Source organism: Capricornis sumatraensis, chromosome X, assembly GCF_032405125.1.
Source record: "Capricornis sumatraensis isolate serow.1 chromosome X, serow.2, whole genome shotgun sequence".
NCBI lineage: Eukaryota > Metazoa > Chordata > Mammalia > Artiodactyla > Bovidae > Capricornis > Capricornis sumatraensis.
In genome coordinates, this window is record NC_091092.1 from 85,240,590 (window position 1) to 85,267,739 (window position 27,150).

The 27,150-nt window shown below is 43.9% G+C and overlaps 1 pseudogene; it reads left to right on the top strand.

Annotated features, from left to right (window-relative positions):
- The first annotated feature begins 625 nt into the window (after positions 1-625).
- LOC138071786 (protein fem-1 homolog A-like) overlaps positions 626-27,150 on the top strand; it is a 45,838-nt pseudogene continuing 19,313 nt past the window's right edge.

Here is a 27,150-nt window from a genome sequence, read left to right on the forward strand (position 1 = left end):
TCAGGAAAGAGAGAGACAGGGGATAAGAGAAAGGACAGAAGTGGGGACATTTTAAAGACCAGTCCACCTTAAGGAGGCGTAGAGATAGGATACTAAACGGGGAACAGAGAAGCACAGAGAAACTTTGAGATGCCCTGAGAAAGACGTGGTTAGAGGAATAGGTGTGTGAGAAATTCGTAGTGTCTCCCTTGCACCAAGTATTGGGCATAGGACCTCAGTTGAGCAGAGCTCAGCTGTCTACTCTGAGGCGTCGGTCAGTGCTGAGTGGATCATGCTGGACTGCTTGGTGAAGCATCAGGGTCAGCAGCCCTGTCCGATTCATCGTGGCTTTGCACACCTTGTGCTCCTGCTCAACCAGCTCGTGCAACTGTGGAGGGTAAGTGTGAGAAGGGGCTTCTAGGATCCCATGCTGCCTCTCAGCCACACTCAGCCTTGTAACCTACCGCACGAACATGCTCTAGGTCCACCTCGGCATGCCTCAGCTTCTCCCAGCAATAGTGGAGTTTGCAAAGGCCTTTGGGGGAGATGACAGAAATCATCAGTGACCTCAATGACATGGTGCACTAGTGGACAACCGCACACCTCATCATCTGGAACCTGTGGGCAGAAAGAATGATGATGCGGTATGGAGGGGGTGGCTATGGAGGGGGATCAGGCAGGTAAAATGAGAGAAAGAGGGGGATTGGAGGGCAGTCAGGCAGAGGGAGAGGGATGGGGTCAAAGAGGGTATGATCAAGCATGGAGGATGGAGGAAGAAGTTAAGCTGGGATGTAGGAAAGAGTGTGATCGGGTAGGATGGATGGAAGAGTAGAAAGAGATCAAAGAGGAAAGAGAGGAGGGATGGAGCGGAGGTCTGACAGGGAGAAGCACATGAATGTGAGTGACAGTCGCCCAGTCATGTCCAACACTTTGCGATCCCACAGAATTTTCTAGGCCAGAAGAGTGGAATAAGTAGCCTTTCCCTTCTCCAGGGGATCTTCCCAAACCAGGGATTGAACCCAGGTCTCTTGCATTGCGGGTGGATTCTTTACTAGCTGGACCACAGTAGATGAATGGAGGTTGGTAAAACATAAAGGAGGTGAGGAATGGGGTCAGGAGTGTGGAGGGATGAGGGCTGATCAAACAAAGAAGGAGGGATTTTGGAGATGAGAAGCAGGGAGAATGACTGGGGAAGTGAGGCAGGAAGAATAAAAAAAGAAATGAAGGGAAGTCAGAAATTCAAAAGAGAGGAATTGAGGGTGTCCTTTCAGGGATGGTTGGGGTGGAATGTCAGGCAGGGGCTGGGAGAAGAAAGCAGATGGGCAAGCAAGAAGACAGGAGGAACAGGGGATGGTTATACTGAGGAGCAGAGGAATGGAGGCTAGACAGGCAGAAGGAGAGAGACAGGCAGAAAGAGAAATGTTGGGGGGTGTGGTCAGGCAAGGAGCTTATCAATAAACAGCAGCCACACAGAAAGAAAAGTGAGACTAGAAGATGACTGAGTAATAAGGTGGGGGAGTGTAGGGAAGGTCAGAAAGAGAGGAGGGGACCCACTGAGATTGGTCAGTAGGTATGAAAGCAGTCAGGCAGAGGGAAGAAGGAATAGGAGGCAATTCAAGCACGGAGAACCAGACAAAGAAGGTGGTCACGTAGGGAGAAGGGGGGGTGGGACAGAAAGCTCATGAGATAGAGAAGAAAAAGTCTCACCTTGGGGTCCATTGAGTGCTCGGGGCGGGAGTTGCTTACAGTACCTCTTACTCTATGGGTTGTAAACATCACAGAAGAGCCTTGTGGCTCTGGGGAGAGATTGAAAGTGAGGTGCTAAAGATGAAGAGGAGGGTGGTTTCACCCTGAACTCAGGCCACACTTTCTCCCAATCCCACCCAAGTGGGCTTCTCTGGTGGTGCCTCATACAAACCCTGCCCCAAATTCACCCACTTTTGCCTCTGAGCCCACCCACATCCTGCCCTTGATCTTGCCCACCCTGCCCCCGATCCTGTCCACATCATGCCTCTGAAGCTTCAGCTTCATCACCAGTCCTTCCAGTGAATATTCAGGGATGATTTCCTTTAGGATTCACTGGTCTGATCTCCTTGTAGACCAAGGGGCTCTCAAGAGTCTTCTGCAGTATGAATATTTACCAGAAAAGGCAAGCATAGATTAGCCTCCGGGCAAGTTATTGAAACTTGTGGTTCATCAGTTTCCACCTCCAGGATTCCCTCAGTCAGTTGACTTTGAGACTTTTGCCTATTATTCCCTAGCTGAGGGTTTCATCCTGGGCTTTCCCGATGCCCTTGTTCCTGCAGGGTCTGCATTCTCAGGAGTCTCTTTCTCCAGTCCGGCTTTCAGTGTCTTGGCATAATGTAATAATGACATACAGTTTTCCCACTTAACTTGGCTGCCTTCACATGTTGTCCAGAGGAGGGGTTCTTCCCTTAAAAAGTAGTTGTAACCAATGTGATCACACGGACCACAGCCTTGTCTAACTCAATGAAACTAAGCCATGCCGTGTGTGGCCCCCAAGACAGGAGGGTCATGGTGGAGAGGCCTGACAGAATGTGGTCCACTGGAGAAGGGAATGGCGAACCACTTCAGTGTTCTTGCCTTGAGAACCCCATGAACAGTATGAAGAGGCAAAATGATAGGATACTGAAAGGGGAACTCCCCGGGTCGGTAGGTGCCCAATATGCTACTGGAGATCAGTGGAGAAATAACTCCAGAAAGAATGAAAGGATGGAGCCAAAGCAAAAACAATACCCAGTTGTGGATGTGACTGGTGATCGAAGCAAGGTCCGATGCTGTAAAAAGCAGTGTTGCATAGGAACCTGGAATGTCAGGTCCAAGAATCAAGGCAAGTTGGAAGTGGTCAAACAAGAGATGGCAAGAGTGAACGTCAACATTCTAAGAATCAGCAAACTAAAATGGACTGGAATGGGTGAATTTAAATCAGATGACCATTATATCTACTACTGCAGGCAGGAATCCCTCAGAAGAAATGGAGTAGCCATCATGGTCAACAAAAGAGTCCAAAATGCAGTACTTGGATGCAGTCTCAAAGACGACAGAATGATCTCTGTTCGTTTCCAAGGCAAACCATTCAATATCACGATAATCCAAGCCTATGTCCCAACCAGTAGCACTGAAGAAGCTGAAGTTGAACAGTTCTATGAAGACCTACAAGACCTTTTAGAACTAACACCCCAGAAAGATGTCCTTTTCATTATAGGTCCTGGAATGCAAAAGTAGGAAGTCCAGAAACACCTGGAGTAACAGGCAAATTTGGCCTTGGAGTACGGAATGAAGCAAGGCAAAGGCTAATAGAGTTGTGCCAAGAGAACCCACTGGTCATAACAAACACCCTCTTCCAACAACACAAGAGAAGTCTCTACACATGGACATCACCAGATGGTCAACACCAAAATCAGACTGATTATATTCTTTGCAGCCAAAGATGGAGAAGCTCTATACAGTCAGCAAAAACAAGACCGGGAGCTGACTGTGGCTCAGATCATGAACGCCTTATTGCCATATTCAGACTTAAATTGAAGAAAGTGGGGAAAACCACTAGACTATTCAGGTATGACCTAAATCAAATCCCTTATGGTTACATAGAGGAAGTGAGAAATAGATTTAAGGGACTAGATCCGATAGAGTGCCTGATGAACTATGGACAGAGGTTCGTGACATTGTACAGGAGACAGGGATCAAGACCATCCCCGTGGAAAAGAAATGCAAAAAAGCAAAATGGCTGTCTGAGGAGGCCTTACAAATAGCTGTGAAAAGAAGAGAAGTGAAAAGCAAAGGAGAAAAGGAAAGATGTTCGCATCTGAATGCAGAGTTCCAAACAATAGCAAGGAGAGATAAGAAAGCCTTCTTCAGTGATTAATGCAAACACAGAGGAAAACAACAGAATGGGAAAGACTAGAGATCTCTTCAAGAAAAGTAGAGATACCAAGGGAACATTTCATGCAAAGATGGAGTTGATAAAGAACAGAAATCGTATGGACCTAACAGAAGCAGAAGATATCAAGAAGAGGTGGCAAGAATACACAGAAGAACTATTTAAAAAAGAGCTTCATGACCAAGATAATCACGATGGTGTGATCACTCACCTAGAGCCAGACATCCTGGAATGTGAAGTCAAGTGGGCCTTAGACAGCATCACTACGAACAAAGCTAGTGGAGGTGATGGATTCCAGCTGCGCTAATTCAAATCCTGAAAGATGATGCTGTGAAAGTGCTGCACTCGATATGCCAGCAAATATGGAAAACTCAGCAGTGGCCACAGGAATGGAAGAGGTCAGTTTTCATTCCAGTCCCAAAGAAAGGCAATGCCAAAGAATGCTCGAACAACGCACAATTGCACTCATCTCACACGCTAGTAAAGTAATGCTCAAAATGCTCCAAACCAGGCTTCAGCAATATGTGAACCATGAACTTCTGGATGTTCAAGATGGTTTTAGAAAAGGCAGAGGAACCAGAGATCAAATTGCCAACATCTGCTGGATCATTGAAAAAGCAAGAGAGTTCCAGAAAATCATCTATTTCTGCTTTATTGACTATGCCAAAGCCTTTGACTGTGTGGATCACAATAAACTATGGAAAATTCTGAAAGAGATGGGAATACCAGACCACCTGATCTGCCTCTTGAGAAACCGACATGCAGGTCAAGAAGCAACAGTTAGAACTGGACATGGAACAACAGACTGGTTCCAAATAGGAAAAGGAGTATGTCAAGGCTGTATATTGTCACCCTGCTCATTTAGCTTATATGCAGAGTACATCGTGAGAAACGCTGGGCTGGAAGAAGCATAAGCTGGAATCAAGATTGTTGGGAGAAGTATCAGTAACTTCAGATGTGGAAATTACACTGACCTTTTGGCAGAAATCAAAGAAAAACTAAAGAGACTCTTGATGAAAGTGGAAAAGGAGAGTGAAAAAGCTGGCTTAAAACTCAACATTCGAAAAATGAAGATTATGGCATCTGGTCCTATCAGTTCATGGCAAATAGATGGAGAAACAATGAGAACGGTGAATGATTTTATTTTCTTAGGATCCAAAATCACTGAAGATGGTGACTGCAGCCACAGAATTCAAAGATGCTTGCTCCTTGGAAGAAAAGCTATGACAGTCCAAGAGAACATATTAAATATCAGAGACATTACTTTGCCCACAAAGGTCCATCTAGTCAAAGCTATGGTTTTTCCAGTAGTCATGTATGGATGTGAGAGTTGGACCATAAAGAGAGCCGAAGGGCAGAGAATGAATGCTTTTGAACTGTGGTGTTGGAGAAGACTCTTGAGAGTCCCTTGAACTGCCAGGAGATCCAACCAGTCAATCCTAAAGGAAATGAATCCTGAACATCCATTGGAAGGACTGAAGCTGCAGCTGAAGCTCCAATACTTTGGCCACCTGATGCGAATAACTGACTCATTAGAAAAGACTCTGTTGCTGGGACAGATTGAAGGCTGTAGGAGAAGGGGACAACAGAGGATGAGATGGTTGGATGGCATCACTGACTCGACGGACATGAGTTTGAGCAGGCCCCGGGAGTTGGTGATGGACAGGGAAGCCTGGCATGCTGCAACCCATGGGGTTACAAGCAGTCAGACAGGACTGAGGGACTGAACTGAGTTCCAGCTTAGAGCCAGGCCCTGAGGCTAAGCTCCCAGGGTGATAGATCACCATCTTCTTTGGTGTTTATATTTCAAGGAGATGGCTCCTAGTCCCAAAGAAAATTACTCTGGGTTGTTTTGCTGACAGAAGGCTTATTTACCCTTATAAGATTTACATATGTATCCAAGGGGCAGAGGAAGGGTTTACAAATACCAGTCTTCTCCAGGAAATATTCTAAGAAAAGGGAAGGAGGAAAAGGTCTCTTTCTCTTATAGCAACAGAGAAGATTCCATTTTTTAAAAAAATGGCTGTGAGTTTTAAAAGGCTGTGAGTTTCCTAAGCCTGAGTTCCCACAGAGGTGTCACAGATCATCCTTGACAAATGCCTGCATGTGCACTGAGTTGCCTTACAGGAAAGGACCCTGAGCATGAGCAACCTGCTGCCTAAGAGCAGCCTGGAAACCAGCCTTGGAGTCATTTGCTGTAAGCACAAGCCTGAGAAATGCCAGGGAAAGAGCACTTGGGGCCTTGCTTTCCTGTCACACTCAGCAAGATGTGTAGGAGCACAAGAGACCCATAGAGGAGTGTCTTCAAGTCCAGTGGGACAGAAAAGAAGGCCTAGGCAGCGCCATCAGTCTGTGCTGTGTGTTCATTTACAGCCACAGAGTCTCGAATGGCCAGGGCCACCGGAGCGACACACATTCCATTGGCGGAAATCCACAGTGAGCCTGTACCCCCTGCTAGTTTTTTCCACTGGCCATACTGGGCCATTATACTGATGCTTTACTGTCGTAATCTACCTGCCGCATTTTAGTCTTAGTCAAGGCCGTGACTTCTCTTTGTCCTCCAGGGAGTCTCTGCTGTTTCCCTTCAGACACCTGGGAGAGGATAGGGAGATGGGTTAGGGAGTGAATTGCACACTCTGCTGTTGTCTCTCTGCACGCAGCAGTCCCTCAGTCGGAGAATTCCCTTTGGTCTTTATCCAGCATTCCTAGAACAAGCATGCAAAACACTGTCCCAGGGAAGTATTAGGTCGTGGAAGCAACAAGGACAGTTCTGTTGACCCTTGAACAATGTAGGGGTTAGGGGCACCAACACCCCTCTGAGTCAAGAATCCAAGTATAACTTTAGACTCGTCCAAAACTTAACTACTAATAGTTTATTGTTGACTGGCAGCCTTATGGTTAACATAAACAGTTGATTAACACATATTTTGTATGTTATATCCGTTACCTGGGCAATAGTGGTAAAGAATCCGACTGCCAGGGTAGGAGACGAACAAGATATGTGGGTTTGATCCTTGGGTGGGGAAGATCCCCTGGAGGAGGAAATGGCAACCCACTCCAGTATTCTTGCCTGGGAAATCCCATGGACAGAGGAGCCTGGCAGGCTACACTCCATGGGACCACAAAGAGTCAGACACAACTGACAACGCACACCCACTCATGCCTCATATACTGTATTCTTTTAAAAAAACTAATTGTATTTGTTTTGTGTTGGGGGGTGCTGTGCTAAGTCTTTGTTGCTGCATGGGGGTATTCTCTAGTTGCGATGTGCGGGGTCTACTCTCTAGTGGCGAGCCACACCCTTCTCATTGTGGTGGCTTCTGTTGTTGTGGATCACAGCTTCTAGGGTGTGTGGGCTCAGTGTTGAAGCTCTGAGGCTCTAGAACACTGCCTCAATAGTTGTGGCACACGTCGGTTTATTTGCTCCGCAACACATGGGATATTCTCAGATCAGGGATGGATACAGTCATTCCAGAATTGCCAGGCAGATTCTTTACCACTGAGCCACCAGGGAAGCCCCTAAATACTGTATTCTTAAGGTAAGCCAGAGAAAAAAATGTTATTAAGAAAATTATTAAGGAGACACACCTAGGATGGCAGCAGGAGAGATGGTGAAATTTGCAGTCTGCCCCTCCGGGCTCTAGTCCTCGGTCCCCAGTCCCCTCAACCCTTCGGCGGCCAGTCCATGTCCTGGCAGAGGTCCAAATGGTAGACATCTAAACCACCGTATACAACACAGTCCATGTTGACAAGCTTCAGATGCTTCAGAGGCTGCCTAGCAGCCAGAGCAGGAAGGAGCTGGACGAGCTGACATGCTAGTTGGCCAGCGGGGGACAGGGGTGGGGGGTTAAGGTGGGGACACTGCTTGTCATCACCTCCCATTGCAGCCACCAAGATGTGGTTCAGTACCCAGTGGACCGGAGCGGCGCCAGCATGGATGCCGGCGGCTCCATACACTTCAGTGACGAGAGCATCGAGGGCACACAGCTGCTGTGGGCTGCCTCGGCAGCTGATCACCTGGGTGCGGAGCCTGCTGTGCCAGGGGGTCTTGGTGAGCCACAAGAATCACAGCCAGAACGGCTTCACTCTTGCACATGGTAGTGGACATAGGCCACAAACGAGGGCCACTTCTAGGTGGGCAGATTCCCTTCCCTCCAGGTGGTCAAGGTACACTCAACTGTGGGGCTGACCCAGAGAGCTGGGACTTTGCTAACAACACGCCAGTGCGCATTGCAAAGCAGAACAACTGCCTGGGGATCATGAATGCCCTGATAGAGGCGGGGGCCCACATGGATGCCATCAGATCTTTCAAGAAGACAGTCTACGAGCTGCTGCATGAGAAGCTGCTGGCCAAGAGCAACATTCAGCCCTTCAACTATGTGACCCAGTAGTGCACTGACTTGCACCCTGGACAAGAACAAGAACCCATACAAGGGCTTCACTCCCTAAGAGCTGGAAGCTTTCATCCAGCTGCACAGAAAAGTGTGGGAGAGGAAAACCCAGGATGGGCGGGGCCCACACCTGTCCCCGCCCTCTCTAGGGAACACTTGTGGTGGCTGGAAACCAGGGAAGAGCTCATGGGCCTCCGTGGCCCGCTCCCCTCATCAGGCAGAGGGGCCAAGAATCAATGAGCTCTTGGTGGTAGAAGCTTCCAGACCACGTGCTCAGAGAACTGACATTCTATAGGAGTCCACGCACTCATCCTCCACAAGAAGATGCTCAACCTCCCACACGTCCCGTCTGCCTGAGTTTCAGGGAATCTTGCCTCTGACCTGGGGCAGAGAGATTGAAACCATCGCCTTCCTCCCCTACTAGAAACACATGTAGAAGCTGAGAGTTGGGTTCAGCCTCTACCTCTGACGTATCAGAAAGGATAGACCCAGCCACCCAGGGCAGTGTTAGAACTGCGGCCCCTGAGAGGGCAAAGTGGGAGAATCCACCTTTCCAGCACATTCTCACCTGCTCCTTCTGCCCTGCTGTGGGTCCAACTCTCTGCCCACAAGCCACCAGCCCCTTGGGTAGCTTTTGTGATTTGGTGTTCTGTTTATTTACCTGGGGGAGGGGAGTTAGTGCTCACCAGGTGGCTCTGTGGTAAAGAATCCACCTTCAATGCAAGAGACACAGGAGATGCCAGTTCGATCCCTGTGTCGGGAAGATCCCCTGGAGAAGGGAATGGCCACTCACTCCAGTATTCTTGCCTGGAGAATACCATGGAGAGAGGAGCTTGGTGGGCTATAGTCCATGGTGTCGCAAAGAGTTAGATGCGACTGTGCACGTTCAGGCACGGGCAGCTTACAGCTGTGGTGCAAGAGGTTTTGCTGCCATACACTTAAAAAAAAAAAGATTTTGGTGTCAGGCTCCCTAAGTTCATTTCACACAACAAGGGTTTTACCTTGCCTGAGACAGCCACAGCCAGCTAGAGTGAGCTATATTTTGTGACAAGTTCATGAAGGTCCCCCAAACGAGGGTGACCATACATTTCTGAACACTTCACTCACTTGCCTTTTACTTGGGCTGCCCTACTTCCCATCCTCACTAGAAAGAGAAGTCATTTTCCAAAGGAGGACCAGGCCAAATACCAAAGGAGCTGGGCTTGCCAGCCACTTCTGACTCAACAAGAGCTATTAATAGTTTGGTTGCTTTGGAGTTTGATTTTCACAATTTCTGAGTTCAAACTGCAGGTCACCTCTGCCTCACAAATCACACAAGTGGGCACAGGTGTGTGGCGAACAACCCAAGTGTCTGTAGCCGGTTTTTAGATGCTTGGAAACCAGGATCCAGGCGACCCTGAGATAATTCCAAGTATTGACACACCATTAACCCACTGAGCCAGATAGATAAGATGGTGGATGTCTGGAACAGGTTGTCGAATACAGTGGTACAAAATCTTGGTCTCCCATCACTGGGGGTGGGGAGGGCGATCAAGTGCTCCTTCTAGAGAATCTGCCCCTGAGAGACTGTCAGGTGTGAGGGGTATCCTCCATGTGCCCTGGCCGCCAGCAGGAGAGTGGTTTTGGCCTGTTGGGAAAGCAGTGAGGAACAGAAAGGGACTGGAGCCGCCACCCCTACAGCTCAGGAAAGAGGCCATTCCCACTCTGCGCCTCTCCTGCAGGCTTATCTCAGGGCAGATACCCAGAAGACTCCAGAAGCCACAGTGGGTGCCTAGATGTTCTGTCCCTCCAAGGGAACTAAGTCTCGTTTAGATTTGCAGTGTTAGCACAGTCTTTATTTACAAGACCAGGTGTTGCCTTCTGTCAAGGCAGGGAACACCATCACTGTCCCTCCAGAAGCCTGAAATAAAGAAACAAGGCAGTGTCCCCCCCAAAAAATCCATGAGGAAGAGAAAATACATTCACAGTACTGACCTATATTTATTGATAGTGTAAGTCTATGTCATCTGTTTACAAGAGGAATTATCTGTCAGTACCTTTATCCACATTGTTTTATATGATACAAAACACTATAGATGTTTCACATTTTATCAACACTAGATATCAAAAATGAAAAGAGGAGAACAAGATAGCAGCGGAGTGGGTGGGCATGGAGTACATCTCTCTCCATGGATACATCAGGAATACACCTTCAGACACAGTAGCGCATGCAGAACACCAGCTGAGAGCGGACAGGAGGACCTGACCAGCAGAAAAGAATATATAGACCCACGCAAAACTCGGTAGGATGAAGGAACTAGGGGGAGAAACAGAAGTGTTAGTAGGACTGGACCTGCCCTCAGCGGGTGGGGGAACTGAAGCAGGGGTCCAATCCCCACACTGGGGCAACTGTCTGAGTCAGAGGAGACTTTTAAGGCTGAGAGTGAACCAGCTGATCTGTGGCAGCCTAAATGGAAGGAGAATTATACAGTCCTTGCCAGAGCCATACATATCCTGGACAGGGACGCAGGTCCCCTGGAAGGTGCTCGGCTGGGAGCTGGAGTTTAGGGGTTGTGGAGCAATCCAAGGGCGAGGGCTGCTGTTGACCACAGAGAGAGTGATCGAGGGAGGAGATTGTGGTGGGAAATGCCTGTGGAGGAAAGCCGGGCAGCCTTGGAAGCAAGGCAAAACTGCTGAGTCACGCATAGGGAGTAGAGCCACCACCATAGCCTCTCTCTCCCCACTCGCCAGCACCAGCAGCTGAACAATAGAGAGGCTGGCCCATCAAACACCTGACACACTGAACTACAGAGTAGGACCCCACCCAGGGTGCCCCTTTAAGTGCCTGATGCACTGATCTGCAGAGTAGGACCCCCTGCCAGGGGGACCCCTCTATGTGCCTGACGTGCCAAACAACAGAGAAGGGCCCCAGGCAAGGAATCCCTCTAAGTGCCTGAACCGGCGGAGCTACAGAGAAAGACTGGCCAAAGTAGCCTTCTGGTCACCAGCTACAAGAGGCTCGAAAAAAGACTGATAGGGCCATAACTCCTGGGGGCAGAGGCAGTCCGTGTCCCTCCACACTTTGCACCGCCAGGGTCCCCGCAAGCCAAGCAGCTGTGCCACCTTCACGCTCAATGCTCACGAAGGCAGAACTGCTACAGGCAGAAAAGAAATCTTGCATCTATGCACGCAAGGTTGCTTCAGTCATGTCCAACTCTTTGCAGCCCTGTAGACTGTGGCCTGCCAGGCTTCTCTGTCAGGGGGTTCTCCAGGCAAGAATGCTGGAGTGTATTGGACAATACTGGTTTCCATACCCTTCTAGAGCACTATATTTCCTGCTGCCCTAGCTGCCAACTCCCCTGAGTACCTGGTGCTGATAGAATCACCTGTGACTCAAGCAGCTGCACCACCTCCACACCTGGCCCTCACAGGGGTAAACCCAAATCCTCCAGGGCAGCCTCAGGAGCAATTCCCAGTGGACAACCCACATGCAGAGGTGGAAATAAAACCACAGTTGAAACCCAGGGGCAATGTGGCTAAGGAAGAAGACTCAAAACCTTCCCACCAACTGTGCAAGCTGCAGATTAAATCCACATGATCAACCAGGCAGACTCTGTCTATCAAATATATAAAATGACATTGAGAGCTCCCACAAAAGAAAACACACTAGTTCTAATAGCTGTGGACACTGGAGACAGGAACACACAGGAGTAGGGCCGGACTAGAATCTGAGCTGCCCCCACAGCAGGTCCAGAGATCAGCACAGAGTGGGAGGGCATCCTAGGGAGGTGAGGTGAACTGTGACTCCCAGCGAGGGAAAGGACTCTGACAGCAGTGACTCAAGAAAAGCATCTATCATTCTTATGTTTTGTCTTGGTCTATATATCATTTTGGATTTTTTTTCTTTTTTTGCTTTCCTCCCCCCACCCCACCCAATTGCAGTTGTCAATTTTATTGGCACTATGAAACCTAATTAAGCCTTTGAGCTTCTTTTCCCCCCCTCAATCACAATTTAATTGTTGTTATAAACCTCTGCCTCTATGTCAGACTTTTGCCGTTCTATGGAGTTTTCCATTTTTTCCCTTTCTTTTCTCTTTTTTTAATTTTAATTTTTAAACCTATTATTATTTTCTCTACATTTATTCCCTTGTTTGCTTTTCCTACTGTTTTTTCCCCTTGCAGTTAATCTTTAATGCATATAAATTTCTTTATCTACCTCTATTTAACTTTGCATATCTATTCTTCCTTTCTTTTCTTTCATTCCTTTCCTCACAACATATTTCTTAGTTTTCTTTTCATTGATTTATTCCCCACTTGGCACCTTGCTCTACTTTTGTTTTCTGGTTTGTGCTTTAGATAGTTCTAGTCTTAACTGGTAAATATGATATTTGATTTCCTTTGTTCACTGGGTCAGTCTACTGTACTTTATTTTAGTTGGACTGTTTTGACTTTGCTTATGGGTGTATATGTACATGTGTATATTCCATTATTTTAATTATTATTTGCCTGATTTGTCTGGGGTTCATCTTTGGTTTCTCATTTTTGGGTATTTGTTTTAATCTCACTTAATGCCACAACAAACCACTTGTGGAATCTTAGTTCCTGACCAGAGATCAAGCCTTTGCAGTGGGAGCACTGACTCCAAGACCCTAGACTACCAGAGAACTAACCCTAGGGAGTATCAAATAGTGAGAACTCACACAAAGGAAACCACTTGAATACAAGACCCGGCATCACCCAACACCAGTAGCACCCTGTGCAGGACGCCTCATCTAAACAACAAACAAAACAAAAACACACACCCAGTCATCAGCAGACAGGATTATCACCTCACTCAGCCTTGCCCATCAAGGGAAACGGAAAGAAACAAACAAACAAAAAACTCAGCACAAATCTCACCATATACAAAACTTATACAAACCACTGGACCGACCTTAGGAGGGCAGAAACCAAAAGGGAGAAAGAATTCAAACTTGAAGCCTGGGAAAAGGGGACCTCAAACACAATAGTTTACATATATGTACATATATAATGAAAAGGCAGAGAAATACTACACAAATGAAGGAACAAATTAGAAGTGCAGGAATCCAAAGAAGAAACACAAGCTGGAATCAAGATTGCCTGGAGAAATATCAATAACCTCAGATATGCAGATGACACCACCCTTATGGCAGAAAGTGAAGAGGAACTAAAGAGCCTCTTGATGAAAGTGAAAGAGGAGAGTGAAAAAGTTGGCCTAAAGCTCAACATTCAGAAAACAAAGATCATGGCATCTGGTCCCATCACTTCATGGGAAATAGATGGGGAATCAGTGGAAACAGTGTCAGACTTTATTTTTTGGGCTCCAAAATCACTGCAGATGGTGACTGCAGCCATGAAATTAAAAGACGCTTACTCCTTGGAAGAAAAGTTATGACCAACTTAGATAGTATATTCAAAAGCAGAGACATTACTTTGCCGACTAAGGTCCGTCTAGTCAAGGCTATGAATTTTCCTGTGGTCATATATGGATGTGAGAGTTGAACTGTGAAGAAAGTTGAGCACCGAAGAATTGATGCTTTTGAACTGTGGTGTTGGAGAAGACTCTTGAGAGTCCCTTGGACTGCAAGGAGATCCAACCAGTCCATTCTGAAGGAGATCAGCCCTGGGTGTTCTTTGGAAGGAATGATGCTAAAGCTGAAGCTCCAGTACTTTGGCCACCTCATGCGAAGAGTTGACTCATTGGAAAAGACTCTGATGCTGGGAGGTACTCGGGGCAGGAGGAGAAGGGGATGACAGAGAATGAGATGGCTGGATGGCATCACTGACTCGATGGACATGAGTCTGAGTGAACTCCGGGAGTTGGTGATGGACAGGGAGGCCTGGCGTGCCGTGATTCATGGGGTCGCAAAGAGTTGGACACGACTGAGCAACTGAACTGAACTGAACTGAAGAGGAAATAGGCAAACTACCTGAAAAATAATTCAGAATCAAGATAGTAAGATAATCACAAACCTTGAAAACAAAATAGAGAAAATTCAAGGGTCAATTCACAAAAACCTAGAAGAATTAAAGAATAAACATACAAACAACACTATTACTGAAATTAAAAATACTCTGGAAAGAATCAATAGCAGAATATCTGAAGCAGAAGAACAAATCAGTGAGCTGGAAGAGAAAATGGTGGAAATAACTTCTGAAGAGCAGAATAAAGCAAAAAGAAAGAAAAGAACTGAGGACAGTCTCAGAGACCTCTGGGACCATATCAAATGCACCAACATTCAAATTATAAGGGTCCCAGAAGAAGAAGAAGAGAGAAAGAAAGGGTATGAGAAAATTTTTGAAGAGATTATAGTTCAAAATTTCCCCAATATGGAAAAGGAATAATCAAGTCCAAGAGGCACAGAGTCCCATATAGGATAAACTCAAGGAGAAACAGGCCAAGACATGTACTAATCAAACTAACAAAGACTAAACACAAAGAAAGAATATTAAAAGCAGCAAGGGAGAAGCAACAAATAACATACAAGGGAAACCCCATACTTTTAACAGCTGATCTTTCAGCAGAAACTCTGCAGGCCAGAAGGGAATGGCAGGATATATTTAAAGTATTGAAAGGGAAATCTACAACCAAGATTACTGTACCCAGCAAGGATCTCATTCAAAATTGATGAATAAATCAAAAGTTTTTCAGACAAGCAAAAGTTAAGAGAATTCAGTGCAACCAAACCAGCTTTACAAACAATGTTAAAGGGACTTATATAGTCAAGAAATACAGAGAAGTAAAAAAAAAATCTACAAAAATCAACCCCAAACAATCAAGAAAATGGCAATAGGAAATATATATCAATAATTACTTTAAATGTAAATGGATTAAATGCTCTAACCAAAAGACACAGACTGGTTGAATAGATACAAAAACAAGACCCATATATATGCTGTCTACAAGAAACCCACTTCAGACCTCAAGACACATATACACTGAAAGTGAGAGGATGGAAAAATATATTCTCTGCAAATGGGAAGCAAAAGAAAGCTGGAGTATCAATACTCATATCAGACAAAATTGACCTTAAAATAAAGGTTATAAGAGATAAGGAAGGATTCTACATAATGATCAAGGGATCAACCTAAGAAGACATAACAATTGTAACTATCTATGCACCCAACACAGGAGCACCTCAATACATAAGACAAATAGTAACAGACATAAAGGGAGAAATTGACAGTAACACAATAATAGTAGGAGACTTTACCCACTCACACCAATGGACAGATCATCAAAACAGAAAATTAATAAGGAAACACAAGTCTTAAATGATACACTGGATGAGATGGATCTCATTGATATCTTCAGGACATTCCATCCAAATGCAGAGGAATATACCTTCTTCTCAAGGGCACATGGAAGATTCTCCAGGATAGACCACATCTTGGGTCACAAATCAAACCTCAGTAAATTTAAGAAAATTGAAATCATATCAAGCATCTTCTCTGACCACAATGCTATGAGACTAGATATCAATTACAATAATAAAAAAAACTGTAAGAAACGCAAACACATTAAACAACACGTTTTTGAATAACTAACAGGTTACTGAAGAAATAGAAAGGGAAATTTAAAAATTCCTAGAAACAAATGACAATGAAAACACGACAACTCAAAACCTATGGGATGCAGCAAAAGCAGTTCTAAGAGGGAAGTTCATAGCAATACAATCCTGCCTTGAGAAACAAGAAAAACACCAAATAGACAACCTAACTACACCTAAAGCAACTGGGAAAAGGAAAAAAAAACAAAACACCAAAATTAGTAGAAAGAAAGAAACCGTAAAGATCAGAGCAGAAATAAATGAAAAAGAAATGAAAGAAACAATAGTAAAGATTAATAAAATGAAAAGCTGGTTCTTTGAGAAGATAAACAAAGTTGACAAACCTTTGGCCAGACTCATCAAGGAAAAAGGAGAGAAGAATCAAATCAACAAAATTAGAAATGAAAAATGAGAGGTTGCAACAGACAATGCAGAAATACAAACGATAATAAGAGACTGTTGTGAAGAACTAATGGCAATAAAATGGGTAACCTGGAAGAAATGGACAGATTGAATTTTCCAAGTTCCAAGTTCCAACTTCCAAAAGTTTAATCTTCCAAGACTGAACCAAGAAATATAAATTATAAGCAACCAAATTACAAGCAGTGAAATTGAAGCTCTGATCAAAATCTCCCAAAAAACAGAAGCCCAGGACCAGATGGCTTCACAGGAGAATTCTATCAAACATTCAGAAAAGAAGTAATGCCCATCTTAAAACGCTTTCAGGTTCGATGCATGATACAGGATGCTCGGGGCTGGTGCACTGGGATGACCCAGAGGGATGGTATGGGGAGGGAGGTGGGAGGGGGGTTCAGGATGGGGAACATGTGTATACTCGTGGCGGATTCATGTTGATGTATGGCAAAACCAATACAATATTGTAAAGTAATTAGCCTCCAATTAAAATAAATAAATTTATTGAATAAATAAATAAGAAAAAAGAAAGCTACAGGCCAATATCACTGATGAACATAGATGCAAAAGTCCTCAACAAAATTTTAGGAAATATAACTCAGCAACACAAAAAGCTCATGACCAAGTTGGGTTTATTCCAGGGATGCAAGGGTTCTTCAATATATGCAAAATCAATCAATGTGATACACCATATTAACAAATTGAAACATAAAAACCATATGCTGATCTCAATAGATGCAGAAAAATCCTTTGAGAAAATTCAGCACCCATTTACGATTCAGTTCAGTTCAATTCAGCCACTCAGTCATGTCCGACTCTTTGCAACCCCTTGAATCCCAGCACGCCAGGCCTCCCTGTCCATCACCAACTCCTGGAGTTCACCCAAACTCATGTCCATTGAGTCAGTAATGCCATCCAGTCATCTCATCCTCTGTCTTCCCCTTCTCCTCCTGCCCCCAATCCCTTCTAGCATCAGGGTCTTTTCCAATGAGTCAACTCTTTGCATGAGGTGGCCAAAGTATTGGAGTTTCAGCTTCAGCATTAGTCCTTTCAATGAACACCCAGGACTGATCTCCTTTAGGATGGACTGGTTGGATCTCCTTGCAGTCCAAGGGACTCTCAAGAGTCTTCAATACCACAGTTCAAAAGCATCAATTCTTCAGCACTCAGCTTTCTTTATGGTCCAACTCTCACATCCATACATGACCACTCAAAAAACCATAGCCTTGACTAGACGAACTTTTGTTGGCAAAGTAATGTCTCTGCTTTTTAATATGTTGTCTAGGTTGGTCATAACTTTCCTTTCAAGGAGTAAGCGTCTTTTAATTTCATGGCTGCAATCACCATCTGCAGTGATTTTGGAGCCCCCCAAAATAAAGTCAGCCACTGTTTCCCCATCTATCTGCTATGAAGAGATGGGACGGGATGCCATGATCTTAGTTTTCTGAATGTTGAGCTTTAAGCCAACTTTTTCACTCTCCTCTTTCACTTTCATCAAGAGGCTCTTTAGTTTTCTTTCACTTTCTGCCATAAGGGTGGTGTCATCTGCATATCTGAAGTTATTGATATTTCTCCTGGCAATCTTGATTCCAGCTTGTGCTTCTTCCAGCCCAGGGTTTCTCATGATGTACTCTGCATAGAAGTTAAATAAGCAGGGTGACAATATACAGCCTTGATGGACTTCTTTTCCTATTTGCAACCAGTCTGTTGCAAATGTCCAGTTCTAACTGTTGCTTCCTGACCTGCATTTTGGTTTCTCAAGAGGCAGGTCAGGTGGTCTGGTATTCCCATCTCTTTCAGAATTTTCCACAGTTTATTGTGATCCACACAGTCAAAGGCTTTGGCATAGTCAATAAAGCAGAAATAGATGATTTTCTGGAACTTTCTTGCTTTTTCCATGATCCAGCGGATGTTTGCAATTTGATCTCTGGTTCCTCTGCCTTTTCTAAAGCCAGCTTGAACATCTGGAAGTTCACCGTTCATGTATTGCTGAAGCCTGGCTTGGAGAATTTTAAGCATTACTTTACTAGTGTGTGAGATGAGTGCAATTGTGCGATAGTTCAAGCATTCTTTGGCATTGTCTTTCTTTGGGATTGGAATGAAAACTGACCACTTCCAGTCCTGTGGCCACTACTGAGTTTTCCAAATGTGCTGGCATATCGAGTGCACCACTTTCACAGCATCATCTTTCAGGATATGAAATAGCTCAACTGGAATTCCAACACCTCCACTAGCTTTGTTCGTAGTGATGCTTCCTAAGGCCCACTTGACTTCACATTCCAGGATGTCTGGCTCTAGGTGAGTGATCACACCATCGTGATTATCCGGGTCGTGAAGATCTTTTTTTGTATAGTTCTTCCATGTATTCTCGCCACCTCTTCTTAATATCTTCTGCTTCTGTTAGGTCCATACCATTTCTGTCCTTTATTGAGCCCATCTTTGCACGAAATATTCCTTTGAATCTCTAATTTTTTGAAGAGATCTCTAGTCTTTCCCATTCTGTTGTTTTCCTCTATTTCTTTGCATTGATGGCTGAGGAAGGCTTTCTTATCTTGCCTTGCTATTCTTTGGAACTCTGCATTCAAATGGGTATGTCTTTCCTTTTCTCCTTTGCTTTTTGCTTCCCCTCTTTTAACAGCTATTTATAAGGCCTCCTCAGACAGCCATTTTGCTTTTTTGTATTTCTTTTTCTTGGGGATTGCTGGCGACGGAATGAAACACCAACCCTGCAGAGTGGTTTGAATCTTTATATTTTAACACTTGCTTCTTACAGCTGCTTTATTTTATATCCCTTGCACAACAACCTACAGGGCAAGTTGCCAAGCACTGTGATTCAGAGACTATACAGTGCGCAGGCACAGGGCGAGATAACCTTTACCTTGACTTATTTACTGCAGCTAAGACTTTGTTTTGGGGAACTTCCTTATCAACTTAGAATCCGTTTTGTCCCTGGGTCTGTTCCTTTTGAGGAATCAGAAACATCCTTGTGTGCAAGAAATGTTCTTTTCCCACGGGAACAAACAGAGGATTCTTAGCTGAACATCTCGTTTGCAAGAATGTTCAGCCCTGGTTGAGAGGCTCATTTGCAAGCGCTTCTCAACCTTCCTTATACCTTGTTCCCTACATCTCCCCCTTTCTTTTCTTGCAGATGCTGAATAAGCGCTTGAATACGCAAAGCTTCCTCTCTCAATTGTTTCCCTTATCACCAGCGCCGGTAGACTCTAAAAGCAATAAAACATAAAGCAACAATTAACAAAGTATTCACAAAGGATGTTGTTAACAATGCAGATACATGCCCTAAAGGGTTAAGGCTATCTAATCCTTCTTGAAGACTCTTCAGTATATCAGAACCAAGAATATCAGGCAGCATCTTACTAAAAGTTGACAATATAGTTTGTTCCAATTCCATAATTTCAGCAGTTAAATTCTGATGTCCCACTAAAGACCTTTTCACCTTTTCCTAACCCTCACTCATATTAAAGGGAACAGGGGTTACACATAGGTGAGATGAGTTCCAATCACATTTTAACACACTCTTTGTAGCTAACACAGTCACTTGATCTCCTAACCAGGAAACAGTGTGTTGTAAATTCAATACATCAGTAGCCAATTGAGAGTCCAAATCATGCTGCTGTTGCCACAATAAATGAGCATCCTTATGCCACTCCCTGACAAAATCAGCAGTCTGTATGCCCTGATGCAAAGCAAGACCTGCTGCAGTTGCTGTTGCTGTTACTGAAGCCATGGCGAGAATTGATGCGATGACAATGCCAAGCATTCTTCGAGATTGATGGAGAAGAGTTTGTACAGCCTTCACAAGATGAGTGACAGCAAAAGAGTCCGACCAAGGTCGAGTAAGTTTAAGAGGCAACCAAAGTTCAGTCCGTGCTTTCACAATGACCAAAGAGTAATTACTGGAATGAATCATCTTGTTTTCAACAGTTTCCCACCAGGAACGATTTATACATTGAGTCAAGTTACAATCAGAACATGATATAACTCCCAAAATTTCATTCCAAATCCATTGCCCATACAGTAAAGAATAAGGAAATTTTATACATGCTATAGCAGAGTAAGATTTATTAATATGCAAATGAACTTGAAATGGCCCTTTAGGATCATTAATATTCAAAGTAAAATTTTTCCGTCCATATAGTAAGGTTACCTGACACTGCCCATGATTATACACTGGAATAGTAAAAGCAAATTTATTTCTATTTTTTATTTGCAAAGGAATATTAAAAACACAATCCTTCAAATCTAAAACCATCAAAGACCAATTCTGTGGAATCAAAGCAGGAGAAGGGAGACCTAATTGCAAAGCTCCCATAGGTTCTATACATTTGTTAACTTCCCTTAAATCAGTCAACATTCTCCATTTACCAGATTTTTTCTTAATGACAAAAACAGGAGAATTCCAAGGAGACGTGGAAGGTTCGATATGGCCAGATTAAAGCTGTTCTTCTACTAATTGTTTTAATGCCTCGAGCTTCACTTTTGGAAGCGGCCACTGCTCAACCCATTTAGGGACATCAGTTAACCATTTCAATGGGAGAGCTCGAGGAATCTGAGCAGTGGCTATAAGTTTTCCGACGAGATGGTGAGCGTTGTTCCTAAAGAAAATAAAAGATCCCTTCCCCAGATATTAATAGGTATATTAACAATGTAAAAAGAAATAAATGCTTTCTTTCCATTAGACAATTGGCATGACAAAGGTTGAGCGCCTCTCCACACATCTGCTATTGATCCTAAGCCTGTTAAAACAAGAGGAAGTTTTTCTTTTTTCCAGTCATTAGGCCATTGCTGGAGAGAAATAACCGAAACATCTGCTCCTGTATCCACTAATCCTTCAAACTGTTTACCTTCAATAATCAGTGACATTAAAGGACGAGAGTCATTAATAAGCATTTCCCAAAATATACTTTGTCCCGTACTTCCAAAACCATTGACTCTCTCTCCCTACCTCAGCCTTGTTGGCAGCTACCGGAAATAGGGATGCGTAAGGTGGTGCCGAAGGGTTAACAGCCTTGGAAGTTCGTTTTTTATTTAATAAAACCTTTCAAAAGGCAGTAGTCATTGCCTCTACAGAATCTGAATCTTCCCCAGAATTTACATCTCTATCTGTCTCGATGGATGAATCTTTACTATCATCTGGAGGTTTGGGCGGAGGCGGAGATGAAGCCCCCTCCTCAGGATAACATGAGGCGGCCTCACTGTCAGCAGCCGTTAATTTTAAAGCCTGCGTTATAGCACTACATAGAGTTTACATAGAGTCCACAGCCTTAGAGGAATCACATTTCCTTGTTGATGCTGCCTTCTTAACTCCTTCTGCACCACTTTCCATTCCTTCAAATTCAGCTGTACTTCTGTTTGATATTGAAACCAATAGCAATGCTGCTCTATAAGACAGAACAACTCACTCAAGCGGCGAGTAGACGTTTTAATTCCTATAGAATGCAGGAGCCCCTTAACCAGCTCCATATATTGTGACTTTAAAGACGGGGAATTCCCCATAATTTTTTTTTTTTCTCGAAAGTCCCCCTTTCAGCGTTTCGCTCCGGGGTGCTCACCCTTTCGGATTTTTTTTCTTTTCTCTTTTTCTCGAAAGTCCCCCTTTCAGCGTTTCGCCCCGGGGTGCTCACCCTTTCGGATTTTTTTTTTTCTTTTCTCTTTTTCTCTATTTCCCGAAAGTCCCCCTTTCAGCGTTTTGCCCCGGGGCGCTTACCCTTTCCGTTCCGTCATGCCCCGCGCTGGGCGCCAGATGCTGGCGATGGAATGAAACACCAACACTGCAGAGTGGTTTGAATCTTTATATTTTAACACTTGCTTCTTACAGCTGCTTTATTTTATATCCCTTGCACAACAACCTACAGGGCAAGTTGCCAAGCACTATGATTCAGAGACTATACAGTGCGCAGGCACAGGGCGAGATAACCTTTACCTTGACTTATTTACTGCAGCTAAGACTTTGTTTTGGGGAACTACCTTATCAACTTGGAATCCGTTTTGTCCCTGGGTCTGTTCCTTTTGAGGAATCAGAGAAACATCCTTGTGTGCAAGAAATGTTCTTTTCCCACGGGAACAAACAGAGGATTCTCGTTTGCAAGAATGTTCAGCCCTGGTTGAGAGTCTCGTTTGCAAGCACTTCTCAACCTTCCTTATACCTTGTTCCTTACAGGGATGGTATTGATTCCTGTCTCCTGTACAATGTCACGAACCTCCATCCATAGTTCATCAGGCACCCTGTCTATCAGATCTAGTCCCTTCAATCTATTTCTCACTTCCACTGTATAGTCATAAGGGATTTGATTTAGGTCATACCTGAATGGTCAAGTGGTTTTCTCCACTGTCTTCAACTTCAGTCTGAATTTGGCAATCAGGAGTTCATGATCCAAGCCACAGTCAGCTCCCAGTCTTGTTTTTGCTGACTGTATAGAGCTTCTCCATCTTTGGCTGCAAAGAATATAATCAATCTGATTTCAGTGTTGACTATCTGGTGATGTCCATGTGTGGAATATTACTCAGCCATAAATAGGAATGCCTTTGAATCAGTTCTAACGAGGTGGATGAACCTAGAACCTGTTATACAGAGTGAAATGAGTCAGAAAGAGAAAGATAAATATCATATTCTAATGCATATATATGGAATCTAGAGAAACGGTACTGAAGAGTTTACTTACAGGGCAGCGATGGAGAAACAGACATAGAGAATAGACTTGTGGACTTGGGTAGAGGGGAGGAGAGGGTGAGATGTATGGAAAGAGTAACATGGAAACTTAAATTACCATATGTAAAATAGATAGCCAATGGGAATTTGCTGTATGGCTAAGAAACTCAAATCGAGGCTGTGTATGAACCTAGAGGGGTGGGATGGAGAGGAGAAGGGAGGGAAGTTCAAAAGAGAGGGGATATATGTATACCTATGGCTGATTCAGGTTGAGGTTTGACAGAAAACAACAAAACTCTGTAAAGCAATTATCCTTCAATTAAAAAAAATGAAAAAAATAAAGTGAAAAAGAAATTTGTATTTATTTACAGTTATGATGACTAATGCACTGATAATGAAGAAGCAGCAATATCATTGCATTATGGTAGCCTCAAGTAATTGATATGATTGTTTCATGGTAGTTTAGCCTATTCACTAATGAATGAACTTTTAGAAACTTTTTGTGGCATACAGTATTACAGTCATATTCTTAATACAGTTTTGGAAGCATTTTTACTTTTAGAAAACACCTCTGATAACAGGCTCTTATGCAGTTTCTCAATTTACAAGAGAGTGAGAGACTCATACTGTGCAATAATGTAATTCTTTAAGAGACAAGTTGTGAAACAGTAAGAAAACTAACACACTAATAAGTTTATATTGAATATTGCTCATCTTATGGCTATTTAAGGACAGGCTATCCAGGGCACTACATCTTGCCCACAATATTCTATATCATGCATACTTAGGAGATGAGATTGACACAAAAACATCTCCATATGTTTCTTGTCATACAGTTGTTAGATTTTCACATGAAGACACTCAGAACGCATACACATCAGATGTATTTTATAAGCATAAGGCATGATGATTCTTTGCTAAAATGGATGTAGATCATCATGAAGGTTTTCATGCTCATCTTTGTGTTGAGTACGCTGGGGAGGAGGAGGAAAAGGAGGAGTTGGTCTGTGTCTCCAGGGCAGCAGAGGTGAAGGAAGTGGAAGGGAAGGCAGGAGAGGCAGGCACACATGGTGTAACTTTATGGAAACACATCATGATCTCTATCTGACTTTTTTGCTTTTTCATTTTTCCAAAAATGTTCCTATACTGTACCAACCCTTCTTCCACCATTTGCTTTAGTTTCAGTGCCTGCATCAGAGAAGAAGCCCTGTTATAAAAGAAGTCAAAAGTAGTCTAGAGGAGTCAGAACACTTCTGCCAGATTGTCTAATGTCAGTCTGTTTTCTGACTCTGCTTCTTCTACGTCTTCTTCCTCCTCTTTGTCAGGCACTGGTTGGGAAGCTCTCATCTCCATCAAGTAGTCTTCTGTGAATTCCTCTGGTGTGGTGTCTATTAGCACTTGAATTTCTCCAAGATCTGTATCTTGAAACTTTTATCACCTGCTTTTTTTTTTTTTTTTGTATGTGTGGCATCCACAATCTCTTTCCTTGATGGGCTCTGTCATAAATCCTGTGAAGTCATACACAATATCTGGAGAGTTTGCTCCCACAGAAGTTTATTGTTTCAGGCTTGGTGATTTTCATAGCTTTTTCTATAACAAAAATGACATCTTCAATAGTGTCATCCTTTCAGACTTTAACGATGTCTTCTCTGTTGGAGTTCTCTTCCATAGTGTTGACAATCCTTTCCATAGAGGACTGTGTGTAATGAGCCTTAAAGGTCCTTATGAGCACCTGATCTAGAGGCTGACCTAGAGATATATTGTTTGGGGGCATTTGAATCACTTTAATGCCTTCAGTGTTGAACAGCTGGAGTTCTGGGTGGCCAGGGATATTGTCCAAGGTCAAAACGACTTTAAAAGGCAGTCCTTTACCAGCCAGATATTTTCTGACCTCAGAGACAAAGCATTGATTGACCCAATCCAGGAAAAGAATTCTGGTTCTTCAGGCCTTCTTGTTGTACAATCAAAAGACTAGCAGCTGGTGTTTATCTGTTCCCTTCAAGGCTTGTCTTGTGGCTCAGATGGCTAAGAATCTGTCTGCAATGCCAGAGACCCATGTTTGATCTCTGGGTTGGGAAGATCCCCTGGAGAAAGAAATGGCAACCCACTCCAGTATTCTTGCCTGGTAAATCCCAAGGACAGAGGAACCTGGAAGGCTACAATCCATAGGGTCGCAAAGAGACGCAATTGAGCGACTAACACACTCAGGGGTCAGGAGTTAGCATCTTTATAGATAAGGGCAGTCCAGATCATAAACTCGACTGCATTTGAAGAAAATAGTAGAGTTAGCTTATCCATCCCTGCCTTCAATTCTGGTGCTTGCTTCTCTTCCTTACTAATAAATGTCTTTTTTTCCCCACATATTTCTGTCAGAATAGGGCACGTTTAACTGTATTAAAAACCTGTTCAGGCAGATATCCCTCTCCTCAGTGCTTTTCTACATGGTATCTGGAACTCATCTGCTGCCCCCTGGTGGTACAAGCTGCTTCTCCTCTTGACATTTTAACGCTTCCCTGATAGTCCAGTTGGTAAAGAATCCACCCGCAGTGTAGGAGACCTTGGTTCGATTCCTGGGTCGAGAAGATCCGCTGGAGAAGGAATAAGCTACCCACTCCAGTGTTCTTGGGCTTCCCTTGTGACTCAGCTGGTAAAGAATCCACCTGCAATGTGGGAGACCTGGGTTCGATCCCTGGGTCGGGAAGATCCCCTGGAGAAGAGAAAGTCTACCCACTCCAATATTCTGGCCTGGAGAATTCCAGAGAGTCGGACACGACTGATCGTCCGTCAGTCAATCCTGACGTCCCTGCCTTCAATCCTGGTGCTTGCTTGTCTTTCTTACTAATAAATGTCTTTTTTTCACATATTTCCGGCAGAATGCTAAGTCGCTTCAGTCGTGTCCGACTCGGTGCAACCCCATAGACAGCAGTCCACCAGGCTCCCCCGTCCCTGGGATTCTCCAGGCAAGAACACTGGAGTGGGTTGCCATTTCCTTCTCCAATGCATGAAAGTGAAAAGTGAAAGTGAACTCGTTCAGTCATGTCTGACTCCTAGCCGACCCATGGACTGCAGCCTACCAGGTTTCTCTGTCCATGGGATTTGCCAGGCAAGAGTATTGGAGTAGGGTGCCATTGCCTTCTCCGGCTGAATAGGGCACTTTTGTCTGGATTCAAAACCTCTGCAGGCAGATACCCCTCTCCTCAGTGATTTTTCTACATGGTATCTGGAACTCATCTGCTGCCCCCTGGTGGGTACAAGCTGCTTTTCCTCTTCTCTTGACATTTTAAAAGCCAAACCTCTTTCTCAAAATTATCAGACTTTTCTTTGCTGACCTTACATTCTCCAGCTTTAGATTCTTCACCTTCCTTTTGCTTTAGGTTGTTGTAGAAAGACTTTGCTTTTCCTTGAATCATATAGAGAGGCTTTTGGTATGCCTTTCTCAGAGCAATACTGCATCTACATTAAAGCTGCATTTTTCAAAATTAGATACGGTGTTTAACAAAAAGTGCAATGTTTTCAGACCTGTTGGTATACCTGCAAGGACAGCTGTACCAATTTCCTTTCTTTCTTAAAAGCAATAGTCCTTATGATGGATTCATTTATCTTGAAATGGTGGGAAACCACAGCTGCAGACCTCAGATCAGTTCAGTCGCTAGTTGTGTCCAACTCTTTGTGACCCCATGAACCGCAGCACGCCAGGCCTCCCTGTCCATCCTATAGCAAATATCAAGCAGTTCAATTTTTTGTTGTAATGCCGTGGCTTTTCTCTGCTTTTTGGGAGCACTTCCAGCATCACTAGTGGTTTGGTTTGGTTCATGGTGTCATTCAAGGTTTACAATATTGCACTAAGCACAATGAAAAATACATGAAAACCATGGGAGATGGCTTATTATTTCAATACACAATTTTTTGGAAAAACAAACCACTCACACAAAGATGATTAATGTCACACGGTGTTTTAAGTGGATACCTGCATGTCTTGAGCTCACGGCAATTGCAAAAGGAGCTGGCTATGAAATGATTACAGTAGTAGGTATGGACTACAGTTAAATTTATGCAGTTATAATGTATTACTGACTTTTTCCATTGTTTAAATTTCTCTTGACTGTTAACAGCGCTGTGTATTGTAAATGTGTGCTTGAAGTTTTGATAAATTTTAACTTTTTATAATAGATTTGTGTATATTTTATGGTAGTAAATCCCCAAAGAGACCATTATCTACACGTGTTTTATGAATTCAGGATGTACCTA